This window comes from Zalophus californianus, chromosome 2 (genome assembly GCF_009762305.2).
Source record: "Zalophus californianus isolate mZalCal1 chromosome 2, mZalCal1.pri.v2, whole genome shotgun sequence".
Taxonomy (NCBI): domain Eukaryota; kingdom Metazoa; phylum Chordata; class Mammalia; order Carnivora; family Otariidae; genus Zalophus; species Zalophus californianus.
Genome location: NC_045596.1, coordinates 169,712,646 through 169,729,382, shown reverse-complemented (window position 1 = coordinate 169,729,382; position 16,737 = coordinate 169,712,646). Strand labels below are relative to the sequence as shown.

Below are 16,737 nucleotides of genomic sequence, written 5' to 3'. Positions count from 1 at the left end.
TATTTTGAACCAAATGAAAATGAAAACATAAATTATCTGGGGTGCCTGGGTGATTCAGTCAGTCAAGTATCCACCTTTGGCTCAGGTCATGATCTTGGGGTCCTGGGATTGAGCTCCACATCAGGCTCCCTGCTCAATGGGGAGTCTGCTTGTCTCTCTCCCAATGCCCTCCCCCCCTGCTCCTGCTCTCTCTCTGTCTCAAATAGATAAATAAAATCTTTAAAAATCATTCAGGTATATAGTCAAGTTACTTGGGATTCCGTGTGCATCTAGGGCATCCCTCCCTGACTGGCCACTTATTGTCATTTTCCTCAGCTTATCCTTCCCTATCTTCATGACCTCCCAATGCTGGAATATTATGAATGCAGCTTTGAGATCCCTTCTCTTCTTTCTATACCACTAAGTGAGAAATGTTAGTTACCTTGTTGGTAAGATGCTTCTTGATCAGCCAATTTAAATTGATCCTCCTAACAGTCCATATCCCCTTATTCTGTTTATATTCCTTCATACCACTTCTTACCATTTGACATGCTATCAGCTAATTTTGTTTGGCTATTGCCTATTTATCCCTGCCCATCAAAATGTTAAGTTGTATGAGAGCAGAGACTATTTTTGTTTACTGCTCTATCTCCCACTCCTGGAATATTTAATAGATATTCAGTAAGTATTTGTTACATGAATAAATGAATGAATGAATGAATATAAGTTTGATAATTATAAAAGCATATCTTGGAAAACACACTTTAACTTAAAATCTTTGCAATTTCAACCATCATTCCCTTGCTGGAAGATTTTTGAAGTGGTGGTTCTATGAGTATATCTTCTATCTCAGCTGGACATTGAGGGATGATTACTGTCAAAAATTTCTTTTGAGGGTGCCTGGGTGGCTCAGTCATTAAGCGTCTGCCTTCGGCTCAGGTCATGATCCCAGGGGCCTGGGATCAAGCCCCGCATCTGGCTCCCTGCTCAGCGGGAAGCCTGCTTCTCCCTCTCCCTCTGCCGCTCCCCCTGCTTGTGTTCCCTCTCTCGCTGTCAAATAAATAAAATCTTTAAAAAAAATTTCTTTTGATCAAAAACTAATGATGTAATGTATGGTTATTAACATAACAATAAAAAATTTAAAAAAATATATGGTGAGTTACTTAAAAAAATTTCTTTTGGTTTGATATATTGATTCTTATCCTGTTAAGTAGAAAAATTCTGCCCTATATTCACAATAGCTTCTTTAAGATTTCCAATATCCATTTCCAAGTCATGGCTTTCAAATGGGCAGAACCTGGGGGCCAAGAATTTTACCAGGAGTGGAAGGAAGGGAGAGAAAAACAGAGGCCCTTTTCCTGGAATTACTCTATTCCTTCTGGCAGAGGTTCATTGGCTGACCTCAAGGGTACAGTGCAAAGCCAAGTTTAAATTGTCCTTGCAAGGGCTGGCATTTCTTATTACCGCCTTATACTCTTTAGCCACTACCACTTTTAGTTTTATGCATTTTAATTGGCACTCTCTTTTTGTTTGTTTTATTTACTCATTCATTTATTTCCTTTTTTATTCACTTGCTTTCTTAATATTTTTACCAGAGCATAAAGATGGTTCACTTAAAGGGAAAAATTTAAAAGCTAACAAATAGAAATTTTCAACCTATATGGGCCCTGTGACAAAAAGATTGGTTTGGCCTGGTGCACCCAAGGCACCCTAATCACTATCATGAGCTCTAGATTTAATCAATATGCTTAGTTGAGTCCAGAGAAACTTTCATTATGCATCTTTTTTTTTTTTTTCCCAAGGGTGGAATTGAAAAAGGGCATGAATAAACCTTGTGCAACATTCTCTTTTCCTGATTGTGGCAGAATATAGTTTTTCACTGCATATCACAATATTGATATCCATTCATTCATTCAACAAAAATGATTGAGCATTTGCAGTATGTTCAACACTGTGATTAGAACCTGGAGATACAAAGAGAAATATGACCTTGGACACTATATTGAAGGGTATTGTATTGCAGCATTTATTATATTATATTAAAACTAGTTGATGGTCCCAGAGTCAGGATATTGGGATCAGCTTCAGAGAGGAGATAATATGTGAGCCAGATTTCATCAAGTAGGATTTTATTAATGAGGGAAGTTTGCCTTCTGTCTTCTGCAGCACTGTGCTGGAGAAAGGAGGAGGAGAACAAAGAGTAGTCCTGGGGAGGACATTCCAGGCCAAAGAAAAGTATGTGAAAAGCTATCACAGCTGGAGTGAGGACTGAAACTCCATTTTGCCAGAGCACAAGACAGAAGAAAAGCACTTTCTGGGATTCAAAGCAATGCCTGTCTTTCTACATATCAAGACTATTTGAATTCAAGAGTGTGGTGTGACTTTCCTGATAGAAGTAATTTGGACCTCAACTTTCACCTAGCTCCTCTGAGATCTCTGAAAACACTCAGGCACAACATGCAAATTTGATGTTTCCAATTAAGTATAAACAGCATTGTCACTGCTATCAAGGGATGGGGCTTACATCAGAATCTAATTATTAAACAGGTGTTGCTTCATTACATATGGCCGAAGATGAGTCATTTTCTTAGTATCCTCCATCCTCACCATTAAATACGTAATGGGAGAAAAAGAAGCATAGAATTTTCTCTCTCTGTGTTGCCAATGCTTCAATGCATAAGTAGAACAAAACAGATGAGTTGATTTGAATCTACAGTTTTCCTTTCTACCTAAGAAAAGTGACTGTTTCTAGAAACTGACATCAGATCTGACATACACAAAATAAGATCTTCCTTGTCCTATTATGTATGAATCCAAGTGTAATCCTCTGGGTTAGTCTGGAAAGCTAAGTCAAATATTACAAAGGACCTTTAGATTGGGAACAGAGTCAGAAATGAGTACAACACAAACATATTAAAGTGAGGCAATTAAATGCAAACAAACACTATTGCACTTTCCTCCTAAGGAAATATAATTAGATTGCCAAGTAGATTGCTTTTGGATTATTTGGATTAAGTGCTGCATTCTTGAAAGCTTAGTGATTTCATTTCCTTGGAAACCACGAGTTTCTACTGTTATAGGCTATGAGCATTCTCTTCTAAGCTTTGGGCACTTTCTTTCTGTGCTTTTGTTTCTAGGACTGGGAATCACAGCATTCAAAAATAGGACATCAACAGGGAGAGTGAGGATTAAGGTCAAAATGTTCTGGCTGATTTGGAAAGCTTGGGCAAGCAGCATCATTATAGCAACCTCAAAATACACACACTGAGCCCCACAGAACAGTCATTCTTGCTTATAAAGTGACTTTGTGTACTTAATAAGCTGTACAACCACACTAAACAGCCCCTGTAATAGTTAACTCAAGACCTTTCTTTTGCTCTCATTCCTGCTGACTTTCTAGTCCATGAGACCTTGAGGAATAACCTTTATTTACCATGTTGTGAGATTCATACTGAGTTGAAAGTCACTTCCCAGGAGAAAACACTCCAGAGATTTTTACCTGTGTCTTATTAATAAAGTTTTCCATTTGTGGAAAGCAACTCAGGCATCTAAATAAGGAACCATGCAGCATATACATTACGAGATGAAAAGGAGACGTCCAGGGAGATGCCTGTGGCAAGCTTTATCATGAAAGAAAAAGAAAAAAAGAGTGACCATTGACTTCCTCACTGAACTAGCCAGACCCAACATAGTTGGAGTCTCAGTTATTAGAGTATGGGCTTGATGGAGTCAAGGATCACCTGTCAAATACACAGTCACACAGCTATAAACCAGATGCAGACATTCTGACCTAACTGCTCTAATTTAAGCTAGAAGTGTTCTTTTAAAATTCCGAGTCTTCCTGGATTGATTTTTGTAGCTGGCCTACCCTGGGAAAGAAAACAGGCTCTCTTGTTAACAGAGTTGATCCTTAGCAAAATTACGACATGGGGAAGTAGAGCCTGTATTCTGTTTTCGCTCCTCTCATAAGTTGGCCACCAGGCACAGGTATCCTTAGCTCTTTTTTAAAGGCCCAGGGAGGTCTGTCCAACCCAGACAGAGCCCTGAGATTTAAACTGATTGGCTCACAATACTCAGCCTCCAACACCAACTTCCCGTTCTGCATTCTGTTTCTCCAGGACTGTGTTTGTTAAATGAACTTAATTAATTGGCTTAATGGAATCACATTAATCTCTTTTAATGTGAATGTGTAAAACAAGGTGGTATATTGGCAGTTTTAGAAGATGCTTCCTGGAAGCTTACCTTAATGCTAACATGGAGTTTTCAGAATTGTGGCAGAACAATCACTTTAATGGGGGAGATACTTGGAGTAAGAGGGCTTTGTTTTGTTGCCTTCCTCTGATCACCAGAACCGTGAGTTGGAAGATGTCTGAGGATGGTGCAGAATTGCACAATCAAGAGGACAGCCTAAGGTAGGGCTTTACACCAGGGGTCAGCACACTTCTGCTGCAAACAGACAGACAGCCAATATTTGAGGCTTTGCAGGATATACTGTCTCTGTTGCCACTACCCAGCTCTGTTGCTGTAGTGGGAAAGCACCATAGATAACAAGTGGAAGTGCCTGACTTCCAAGAAAATGATATTTACAAATATAGGAAGTGGTCCAAATTTGGCCCACAATCTACAGTTTGTTGATCTCTGCTTTCTATTAATCCAAGGAAGACACCAATCACCCATCTGCCTCAGGGGAGAGATTCAACATCTAGACACTTGGGAAAAAATAACAAAATCATTCCTTTTGAAAGAAGAGACTGGTGTAGTGTGTGTGTATACAGATGTAAATGCATGTTTATACATATATATATGGAACTGATAAAACTTTATTTACAAGAGTCTTTAAATTATAATCTTTTCATCTATGGTAGATTTCCACTGTCAATTTAGCTAAGCCAGACCTATGTCTCCCAGAATCTTTGTCTTTGTATATTTTCAGGTTAGCATGGGTCACAAGTCACATTTTGCATGAATTTACAAGAAGGCAGGCTTGAAGCAACAACTGTTTTACACTCAATGTTGGTGCAGCCTACAGGGGCTGCTGGTTCACCTTATGGTGAGGCAGTAGCTGAGCTCTCAGATCCTCTAGCTCCTGCCAGACCATTTCCTTCAATTTCTCCAAGTCCTGACCAGGCTTATGTGGAGCTCTATGGACAAGGACACCAGCTTCTTCCTCAGCAGTTCATCCACACCAAGTAAGCTGAAGGTCAGGTGGTGGTAAGGGGCAGATGTGGCTTCCAGGGTGTCCTCTGAGTTGCAGTTCACCTTGTGAGTTCCTGTTCACCCTGCCCTCCCCACTTTCCATCCATCTCTCCTTTCCAACTGCCAGCCCTGCTAAGGTCAGGACCAGCCACAGACGTAGAGGTAACTGCTTCGCATGGACTCTTTCACCAGTTTTCAGAGTCGCATGAGGTCAAATGTTTATAATCAATAACCTATTCTACATCAGACAGAGTGATTCTGCTTTTCTATGAAACCCTAAGTGATAGGGTTTCCCAATCTAAGTTTTCTATTCAGAGAAAGGAAAGCCAAAAATTAACAGCTGAAAGTACTAGGTTTCAAAATAGCATAATAATTGTGATACTTATTTCTCCTTTCTTCTCGGGAAGGTCACACTATTCCATTCAACTCTGAGATTCTGTAAATGCTGCGTTCTATAATGATGCTGACCTATTTGTTCGCAGGGCATGGACTCTGATTTATTTCCTTGTCCTCCAGGACCAATGATACACATTAGTGAGGTGACTGGTGGAGGACTAGTGTAGCAGCTTCTTGCCCCAAAACTGAGCAAAGCCATCTGGCCCTTAGAGGAATTGAACCCACATCATTGACCTCAATTAGCAACACACTTTAACCAACTACAGAAATAAAAGCTGTAATTAATCCAATTGTCTTCGCTCTGATTATTCCCAACTGGAATATTCTACCCACGTTTACATTCTGAAACCCAAAATTTATGCTCTTGGGAAAGCTACATTGGAAGGCATGATATCACAGCATCAGCTTTATTAGGACTTGAAGAATTACTGGACATCATACTTGTAACTGCCTCTTCATTTCCCTATCCCCAAACCCACACCAAGTTAGATATGAAAAGGACTTCCAGAGAAGTGAAGTCATACATCTATTTAATGAGAATTCATGTCCACTACCTCTCATCCCACCTCCCCCCCCCTGCCACCTTCCCATACATTTACATTCCTGCTTGGCTCCTTAGAAAAGGAAAACATCCTTTTAGTTATATTTTGTTCATGCTCAATGAGTTAATTCGTTGTTTTGGTTATAATTTTCAGTATAAAATATATTCAAGTCTCATTCATCTGAGTCATGGACCAGCTACATTGTGCTATATACTTTCTGCTATACTTTAATTTAGACTTTGACAACATTTAGAAGACAGGGGGAACTATCTTACTGTAAGTAATAATCCTTTCAACTACCTAATTGTTTCTGCTGGTTACAACAGTTTGTCTCTTAGACTCGGGGCGTTGACTTTAGATGACTTTCAACAAGTATCCCACACACATGCTTCTTGATGGATCAGCTCATTTGTGTTTGTTTTTACTATCCTGTAGACCAGTTCAGATAAAAACGAAATCTTAATGGATAAAGGTCACAGGAGAAAGATTGTTTGTTGTTTCTAAAGTTTCTTTTTCCATTTTAGCTCATGTAATCCTATATGTCTCTATTAAAACCAGCAGTGCTATTAGTTGAGAACCTGTGTGAGAGCCATTTATAGATATAGACAAATGACTGCCAGTCTAGAGAGTGTGTGGGAATGATGTAGATGATGTGTTAACTGCTGGGATTTTAGAAATGGGTTTTTCATAGTGTGTTAGGCTAAAAGTGACTCCCAGAGATAGGTCCTCATTCCTGGAACCGGTAAATGTTACCTTATTTGCAAAGGATCTTGAAGTTGGAGATCACCCAAAATTAACTGTGTAGACCCTAAATGTAATTTCAAGTGTCCTCATGAGAGAGAGACAGGGGAATATTTGATACAGAAAGGAAGGCCCTGTGAGGATAGAGGCAAGGATTGGAGTGATGCAATCATAAGCCAAGAATCACTGCTGGCCTCCAGCAGCTGGAGAAGGCACAGAACAGATTCTCCTCCAGAGTCTCCACACGGAGTGCGGCCCTGTCCACACTCAGGTTTTCGCCCAGTGACACTCATGGCAGACTTTTGGCCTCAAGAACTGTGAGACAGTAAATCTCTGTTGTCTGAAGCTACCAAGTTTGTGGTGATTTGCTACAGCAGCCTCAGGAGACTAATACACAAAGTTAGGCATAAGTTAGTAATTTTCTATTGAGTTAATTGCCCAGATCAGATAGGCAGCTCCTCCCAAGCCAGGACAGCAAAATCCCAATTGAAAAGATTCTCTGGTTCATGGACACTGATTGCTCTCCTTAGAAAAGCTGAGGCAGCATACATCCATGCTTCCCACTGTCACAGGCCTTGAATCCCAACAAAGACACATTTGATGTTAATTTGTTGATCAGATATTGAAGGTAGAGGCTTCCAAATCTCTCTGACTCCAGGACCTTGGGCCAATAAAACCTTTCACTACCAGCCATTATTTTTAGGGTATAGTAGTACAATGGATTTCTGGTATAAAGATGGCAGAATAACGAGGCTTTTGCCTCCCTCTTCTCAGAACCAGTCCCCAAGCCAAAAGGATAAACACAACAGAAACTCCATTTTTGCTATAAATGAGTTGATCTCCATATATTAATAAAGGCAGTGTCACATGAATGTATGGGAAGAGATACAGACACTTGTGGCTGCAGAGCTCCAAAAAGGCTTGCAGAGCTCAGTATTCCAAAGTTGATGGCATATGTTAAGAAGCAAACTCAACAGTCCCATTTTGGGGAAAAAAATAGGCTCAAAAGTAGGAACTTCTGTCTCTCATATTCCTGTCATTTCTCCAGGGGGCTATATAAACAAACTTAAGTTTATAGCAAACAGTTTTCAGGTAAGCCAGGGTGGAGAAAATGAAATATGAATTGAAGCAATATTGCAGCTGCTGATCTCTATTGAATGGGAGAGGCAAAATTAAACATTTCACAGATAACACCCTGTCATTAATGACTTCCTAAGTATAAAGTACCAAGACATTGTTTCACATATTTTATAATTTTTTAAATTTTTTTGAGGGAGTGAGAGAGTGCACATAGGCATGGAGAAGGGGCAGAGGGAGAGAGAGAATCTTAAGCAGGCTCTACACTCAGCGTAGAGCCCCACATGGGGCTCAATCTCATGACCCTGAGATCATGACCTGAGCCGAAATCAAGAGTCAGGTGCTCAATCCACTGAGCCACCCAGGCGCCCCTCACATACTTTAATATCTTTTCCTGGAGCTAAGGAAACTTTCTTACAAGAAACTATAAGAAAGATTTATCTCTAAATTATACTAGATTTTTATAAACTTTAGAGTTTTGCATCTTCACACCAAGATATGCCCAACATACAATCAGAATTTTTAAGTGGGGAAGAACCTTAATCTGCCATCCCCTTTTTTACACCAGAGAGGTAAAATGACTGCTCAGATCATGAAGTAGTCAGAGGATGTAGACTCCTGAAGTCAAGCTTAACATACTTTCCATTAGGGGCGTCTGGGTGGGTCAGTCCATTAAGCGTCTGCCTCCAGCTCAGGTCATGATCTCAGGGTCCTGGGATGGAGCCCCAAGTCAGGTTCCCTGCTTGGCTGGGAGTCTGCTTCTCCCTCTGCCCCAAACCCCCACTCGTGCTCTCTCCGGAGTGTGCTCTCTCTCTTTCAAATAAATAAATGAACTAATCAAATCTTAAAAAAAAAAAAAAACATTTTTCCATTATACCATATGGCCAAATAGCCAATAAAAATATGCTAAAATGCCTTAAAAACATTAGTATGGATTCCAAGCCCAGGAAATGTTGATATCCTGACCAATATAGCTCATCTTCCCTTGCAAGTGGTCCAGACAACAATATGTGTGAGCAGTCTCCACTCTGACCTGTAAAAACAAAATCTGGGGGGTGTACAAACGAACAACCAACCTCCATATAGATATTGTTTAATGGACAAGAACAAATAGCCTGTATTCTCATTAAAGAGCTTTTTGTGATGGCTCTAGAGTATGCTCATAAATGTAATTTACTCTCTGGCTGTCAAGGCCTCCTGACTAATTGCTCCCCGGTCCTTTGATTGTTTTGAATGAGAAATGTTGACTGGCTTAAACTATCAGGTGACTCAAATGAGTAGCAATATAGGATGCATATTTTTCACAACAGTCTCATAAATCTGGATAGTACATCATTTCCATCAAAAAGATAAAACAGCACAGAGATATGTCAGAAATAAACCCTTGCTGCCATCCACAAGCAAGGAATAACAGAAATCCTAAAATTCATCCAACATAACCAGATGTTATATTCCCCAGATACTGTGGTTTTATTACAAGTAAGCCTTCTGATGATCTTCTTTCAGATCACATACCTAGTGAATGTCCTTGCCATACAGTATATGCTGGAGAGAGGATGACTAAGTTGGAGCCCTAGTTCTACCACAGTGACCTTGGATAAGTTACCCAACTGCAGATGTAGAATGGAATTAATAATAGTTTCTACCTCAGGTAGTTATTTTGTTTCTGGACCAGAGGTCATTCAGCCTGTCTACAATCAGCAGGTATTCAACAAATGAATGTCAACTGGGTGTCAGGCACACTGCTTCGCTGGGGTCATGTGAAGATGGGTAAAAACATGGTCTTAGCCTTGTAATGAAATGGAGGACTGAAAAAAAGACAAGGTAAGTACAAGAGGTACAGGCCAACTTCTTCAAAGATTAGGGGAAAAGTCACATTCAATCAAAGAGAATTGGAAATTTCTTCATGAAGAGGGAATGATGCAAGGTAAGACTTCTAAGATGAGTAAAATTTTGGAGGTACAGCAATATAGAAGGGGGGATTAGGGCATATTTTTTGAGTGCATTGCAGTCTAATTTGGTTGAAATAAATAGTAGAGGAATGGTGAGAGATAACGACTAAAATCTAGGCTAAGATAGTGAGGAATTTTGTCTTAATTCTGTGAGCAATAAGCAACAACTTACTTTACAACTTAATGTGAGATAGTCATATGGTCACAAGTTGGCTTTAGAAATATTAATTTCACCAAGATGATGTACATATGAACTGGAAAGAAGAAACTGGTGGTAGCAGTAGGGAGACTGCAGGGAATATTATTGTACCAGTCTTCGGCAGACCCCAGGGTAACATGCTGGCTTTCACAGAGCTCACATTTTAGTGGAGAAGATATGTAAAATTTAAATAAACAAATTAATAAAACCGTCAGGTCATGACAAATAAAACAAGGTAAGAGGATAGATTGTCATGAGAGTTGATATATATACTGATGACTAGGGACAAATATTATGAGGAGGTGAATTTTTTTTAAAGATTTTATTTATTTATTTATTTATTTGAGAGAGAGAGAGCACAAGAAGGGGGAGGGGCAGAGAGACCCCGACGCGGTGTGTGTGGGGAGGTCTCCTGAGCAGGGAGCCAGATGCAGGCTCAATCCCAGGACCTCAGGATCATGACCTGAACCAAAGGCAGACACTTAACAGACTGAGCCACCAGGCACCCCTGAATTTTGAAGAAAGACTAAAGTGAAAGCCTTTGAGGCAGAAAGTTACATTGTTGGATGAAGAGCAAGGAAGCCGGAGTGGCTCAAACAGAGTGGGCTGCACAGGAGGAAGTAGGAGGTGAAGTGTGAGAGGAGAGAGAGCATCATATCCTATCAGGCTCTCAGGCCATGTGCAAATGTAATGAAACAGACTGTAAGTGTGACACAGAGCATAGTCACAGGAAAACAACACCAGTGCACTATAGGGATTATATGCAAACTAGTTTTAGGAAGCTAAACCTGGCCTTAACATTGAGCATAGTTTTGAGGAGGTGACACTGAATGAAAAGGGATCAACTGGGATAATGTCACAAGGAAGACGGTGGGAACCAGGGAGATGGTGCCAGATGCAAAGTTATAGATGAATACATCACAAGAAAGTTACTTTTTTTCCCCCACTGAAATTAGTAATTGACTTGATTTAATTAAAGAATTACAGTTTAAAGTGTTAGAGTTAAAAAGTTCTCTGAAATTTGTCCTATACAATCTGTTCATTTTACAGATAGAGAAATTGGGGTCCAAACTAAGAAAGTGTTTTAATTAAAAATACACTGCATATCTACTTATCTCTTTTATAAGAAAATCTTAGTGAAGTAGATGATTTTCTAGGAAAATATAACTTAAACATGGACTAAAGATCAAAGATGGAAATATAACTAAAACAATAAGCTAAGAAGAAATTAAAAATGTATGCCAAGTAATTACTTTCAGAAAAGGTGCCAATTCCAGCTGGTTTTGTGGGTAATTACATCAAACTCTTTTTAAAAAGATATTATATGAACTATTTTAGAACATAGACAAAGATAGAATTCCCAAATAATTTAACAAATTCAATGCCAAAATCTGACACTGAACTTAAAAATAAATTAGAAATCAACCCTACTCATGTATATAGATCCGGTTATCCTTAATAAATATTATGAAATTAACCCCAGAAATTTATTGAAGAACATCTCAAAACCAAGTAAGATTTATCCTAGTAATGTAAAAATAGTTCAACAACATGTATTAATTTAATCCAAAACAGTATTATATCAGGCCTATACCTGTAAGATATTTGATAAAAGCAACATGATTTTACATAATTTTTAAATAAAAAAAAGCATCCCCCCAAAAAAGTAGGAGTAAAAGTTTACTTTTTTAACAGTATAAATATTATGTAACTCAAGCAGATCATACACCCCATGTTAAGAGAAATACTTATACTTTTCATCTTTTATAACCTACGAATAAGACAGGCACATTGCTTTGTCTTTAAAGTTTTAACCCATATGATAATATAAGGACTAAAATGAACATTAGGTATTAGATCCAAAATGTTTATTATCATAATGAAATAAAGTATTAATGTAATAATGAAAAACATGAAAAACCAAGAGAATCTACTGAAAAACCATTAGAAACAATCAGAATTTAGTAAATCAGAATCTAGTAGATATACAAAAAACACTATTTCTTACATATCTACAAAGCCAATTAGAAAACATGGGGAAATGATACTAGTCATAAAATTAATACAAATTAGCAAGTATGTTATAATAAATCTAGCAATAATTATAATAATTATTCCCACCTATTGAATAGTTTTTGCTATGTCAGACACTATGATAAGTGCTTTTATATATATTACCTTGATACTATATATAGTATTGATATTGAATATTGATACTCAATATTCTCCTGGAAGGTAGCTACTATTATTTATCCTATTAAGAAAACTTACACTTTGGAAGCTTAAGTGACTTGCTTAGGTCTATTAGTAAGTAAATGTGCAGAAATTGAAAATAACTTTAAAATGTTACTGAGTGGCCTAAAATAAAGCCTGAATACATTGAGTAATATATTACATTTCTGGATGGGAAGATTCAATATCATACCATATCAGTTTTCCCAATATACATGTACATGTTAAATTCTAAAGTTTATTAAAAAAATAAATAAGAAAGCATACCTCCACATGTCTGCAGAAGGAGCAAATGAAGGTGTCCTAGGAGAAGTGTCAATCATGAATATTTGGATGTATAATGTGAGCCTTCAAAAGCAGTGAGAATGGGTGGAATAGCTTAGGAAAATATTTATCATACATATTTATGTGAAACAGCCAGATGCAGTATTTTCTATGAGGTACCATTTCTTAAGGCGACTCTGTTTGCAGCACGGCCTCATTCTCAGCCTGTCTCTCCTTGGGGTTTCCACAGATGCTTCAAAGAGACCATGCCTTCCTATGGCCTTGAAGGTGCCATATTTTTCTGTTTCTTGGATTAAATAATTTTTGTAGGTGGGGTGTCCCACAGAGTCTTAAAGTATTGTGAATTTTCCTGACTCAAAAGTATTTTCCATAATCTTCATTGCAGAAGTGTGTGTGTGTGTGTGTGTGTGTGTGTGTGTGTGTGTGTGTGTGTGTGTGTGTGTGTGTGTGTGTGTCTGTCTGTCTGTCTGTCTGTCTGTCTGTCTGTCTGTCTGTCTCCTGGATGTTCATTCAAGATTGAGGAGATCTCTTTAGACTAGGCATCCCCTCTCTGGTCCCATGACTGGGCTGCATTTCCCAGACTACTTTGTTAGGTGCAGCCAGTGACTAAGTTCTAGCAAGTTTGAAATGTAAGCATAGGTAATGTCTGTTACCTGAAGCCTGGCCCATCAAAGGCTCCCTGCTCTTTCTGGCTACAATGGCTTGACGAAAACCCTCATGGAAGCCACCTGCTCGAGATGGAAGGAGGCTGGGTTCCTGAATCTCCACTAGAAGGGAATTGCCTATGATTAGAAACACCTGATTTGGACTTGAGACAAGTGAGAAACAACCTTCTATTGTGTTAAAAAAATTGAAGTTTGAGGGTTATCTATGAGAGCAGGTAGTGTGGCCTTGATATGACTCTATAGTGATATAATAAGATAAAGATTATACATTCTCATACCAAAGCACCCATTTGCTACAATAGCAGATTGAGAAGTTCCCCCAGTTAGAATGTCAAGAAAGATACTTCTCAGCATGTTCTAGCACAGATTGCTAGAGAATTCATTCCTAACTCCTAGTGATCAGTTACTAATGTTCTTGTGGACCTTGTGGACTAGTTTCTACTCTGGTTTCTGAAGGAGAGAAGGGAGCCCAATTTCCTTTAATAAGAGAGCAGGGATACTTGATAGCTGGACCAAAAGAATATAATGTAGTGAAATGTAACACCTGCAAACTGTGTGCAAGGTGACCCCCAGATCTGCTGGATACACTTGTCCTGCCCCTGCTACTGAGGTGTCTTTGGGCCCAGTTTTTTCTGTTTTTCACTGACTACAGGCCAGGCCTCTTTTGGCAGAGCAATGTGTGTTACCTGTTCCCAAATGAGGATATTTGGGTCATGACATTTTCTAGGTTTTTATGTTATGTTTTTATGTGTGTGGCATTGTAGTAAGTGTTTTGTGTGCATTATCACATTCCATACTCCAAACCAAACTGTAATATAGTCCCACTATTATACCTATCCTACAACTGAGGATTTGTTAAACTTATTGGTGGTCAGCTACCCAACTGGGGAGAAAAACAGAGTTAGGGAAAAAAAGAAAAGACAGTGTTCTCTTGGTTAGACTAGACAACATCCCAGTAAACAAGAGAAGAGGAGAGACACAAGGGGAGAAAGGTTTTAGCATGGGTAAAGGGGGCCTGCCTTATAGCAAACTATAAGTGGCTTTATAATGTCATTGTTACCGATTTTTAATTTTTAATGTAGCTTGATAGCTCATTTCCCTGATTATAAGGAATCCACTTACAGGAGAAAAGCCCTTTGTGTACCAAAAGGAAAAGTGAGCTTTTCTCAACCAAACCAGAAGCCTACAATTAATTTAATTTTTTTTAAGATTTTCTGTATTTATTTGAGAGAGAGAGAGCACAAGAAGGGAGGAGGGGCAGAGAACAAGGGAGAAACAGACTCCCACTGAGCAGGGAGCCCCAAGGTGGGGCTCAATCTCAGGACCCCAGGATCATGACCTGAACCAAAGGCAGACACTTAACTGACTGAGCCACCCAGATGACCAGCCTACAATTCATTTTATACCATGCAAATAGTAGATGGGCATATTAAACAGAGCAGCTGGCAAATATATCCTCAGAAATGAGTGGAATTCCCTCTTCAAGTATACAGTTGGAGAACAAATTAAAGTGCCTGGCTCCTAGCTTCTATCTTGTGACCCTAAGATGCCCTCCACACGCGGCAGGATTGAGTTGAGCCACCTTTTCCTAGCTCTATTCCTCTTCTCTGCCATGCAGATGAGATGAAATACGGGAGTACTAAGGTTCCCTGCCTGCACCAGGGCCCCTCCTGTCTCTACCATACCCCACGGTTATAACTCCCAAACTCAGTACTTCACCACCAGCCCCCTCCACATCCCGTCTTTTTACCTTCTAGGCAACACACTGGGTTGGTCTCAATGTTTTCTGTTGTTGCAGACCTTGGGTCTCTGTTCAGAAAGCGGAGGGGGAATAGGTTGCTTCCCTCAAGTTCTTTAGGAAAGAAAGTTTGTTCTCCTTCAAGCGTGTATCAGTATTTGCCACCAATCATAGCCTCTCTTTGTCACCACAGACCTTCCAATCACTGGGAAATTATATCCTGTTACTGTGTGTGTGTGTGTGTGTGTGTGTGTGTGTGTGTGAGATAACTGTATCTTTTTTTCCTCTCCAAATATTTATAAGAATTTCGAGGGAGTTGACAATGGCAAAATCACCATCTCAAATAAGAAATTTAATTCCTTATTTGAAAGAGGGCTTAAAATGTGTGACATTTTTCAACATAAATCATTATTAGAGAATTTAAGACCCTTACAATATTCCCTCTTTGATGTTCTTGCCTCTTGATCTGAACCACTTTAATCCTATTTAAATAGGGAAATGTCCAGTATTGCTCAAGAACATGCTTCTCTTGGCCCAAATAATCTGGCTTAGCTTCCTATTAAAAGCACTGTGAAAAACTCCAGATACCTGGTTCCTAATGGATAACTTCACATGAAGTGACAGGGAGCATTCTCCTGAAAGACTCAGGAACTCCCTTTCAGGATTGGGGTGAATTGAGGTTAATCTACATTTCTGAACCTATTCTCTGCATTGTTGTAGGCTGACACAGCTGCATTTCTAAGAGACAACCAAAATAATATAGTAAGGTACAATTGGAATGCTATTAAAAGCCAAGAACAGCCATCCACCAAGCTGAAGAGAGAAAGGGAGGGCTCCAGGACTCATTTTAATTAATCATTTGGTTTGGAATGAATAAAATCCCTCTAAACTTGGTAAGAAAGAAAGATCAACAGAGAATAAATGGTGTTTGCTATTTAGGAAATTGATACAAGCCCTTAATCTGGAGAACATCTGAGATGTCTTTGAGTCATTTGCTTTTAGTTTGCTTTATTTTTAAAAAGTAAACAAAATTGACTCTAATCATCTGTTTTTGGTAAAAGAGATGGTAATGCAGTCTCGGGGTTTCAAAGGTCTTTGCAAAGAGGGGAGTACCTCATTTCTGCTGTGAGCAACTTCTGTGGCATGCATGCGCTAGACCTCCCTTTGATGCTAATCAAAATCCCACAGTTCAGGCTCCATCTAGAGTATGGGGTGAAAGATAGAATTTTGTAATTATGCAATGCATTTGACCAATGGACATAACCAAACCAGAATGCTCCAACCCCAAACTGCACATTTCAGCTTGAATGATCCACTAATCTAGCTGGCACCTTGGATTAATCAGGTATTGAAAACTCTCTCCCTTATCAAGAGATGCTAGAAAGGACCCAAAAGATCAACTCTGAGTTTATTAGGGAAATGATCACATATATTTGGGACAGCTTTTATTTCTCTACAGTGAACTGAATCAAAGTGAGAGCCAGAGGATTAACAGCTCTTCATAGATCCAGCTGTAAATAACACAGGTTGCCTCATGGCCTGCCCTACATGGCTCCCACTAAAACCTCTTGACTTGTGCTTGGGGAAGAATAACATCAATGAGTATCACTGCAGCAGTAGCTAATGATTGATTAAAGCTTTCTATTTATCACACATGGTATTTTCATGTGTTATGTTATTTGACTTTTTTTTTTTAATTTGGCTTTTTGAGTTATCACTATAACCCCCTGAGGTA

At 39.0% G+C, this 16,737-nt stretch overlaps 1 long non-coding RNA gene across 1 annotated transcript in view; it reads right to left on the bottom strand.

Moving 5' to 3' along the window:
* Positions 1-16,072: 16,072 nt before the first annotated feature.
* The window catches only part of LOC118356580, a 115,573-nt gene continuing 114,908 nt past the window's right edge, over positions 16,073-16,737 (bottom strand). Inside the window, exon 6 of the long non-coding RNA XR_004819852.1 lies at positions 16,073-16,202. This is a non-coding gene — a long non-coding RNA (uncharacterized LOC118356580). The remainder of the gene's footprint in view (positions 16,203-16,737) is intronic.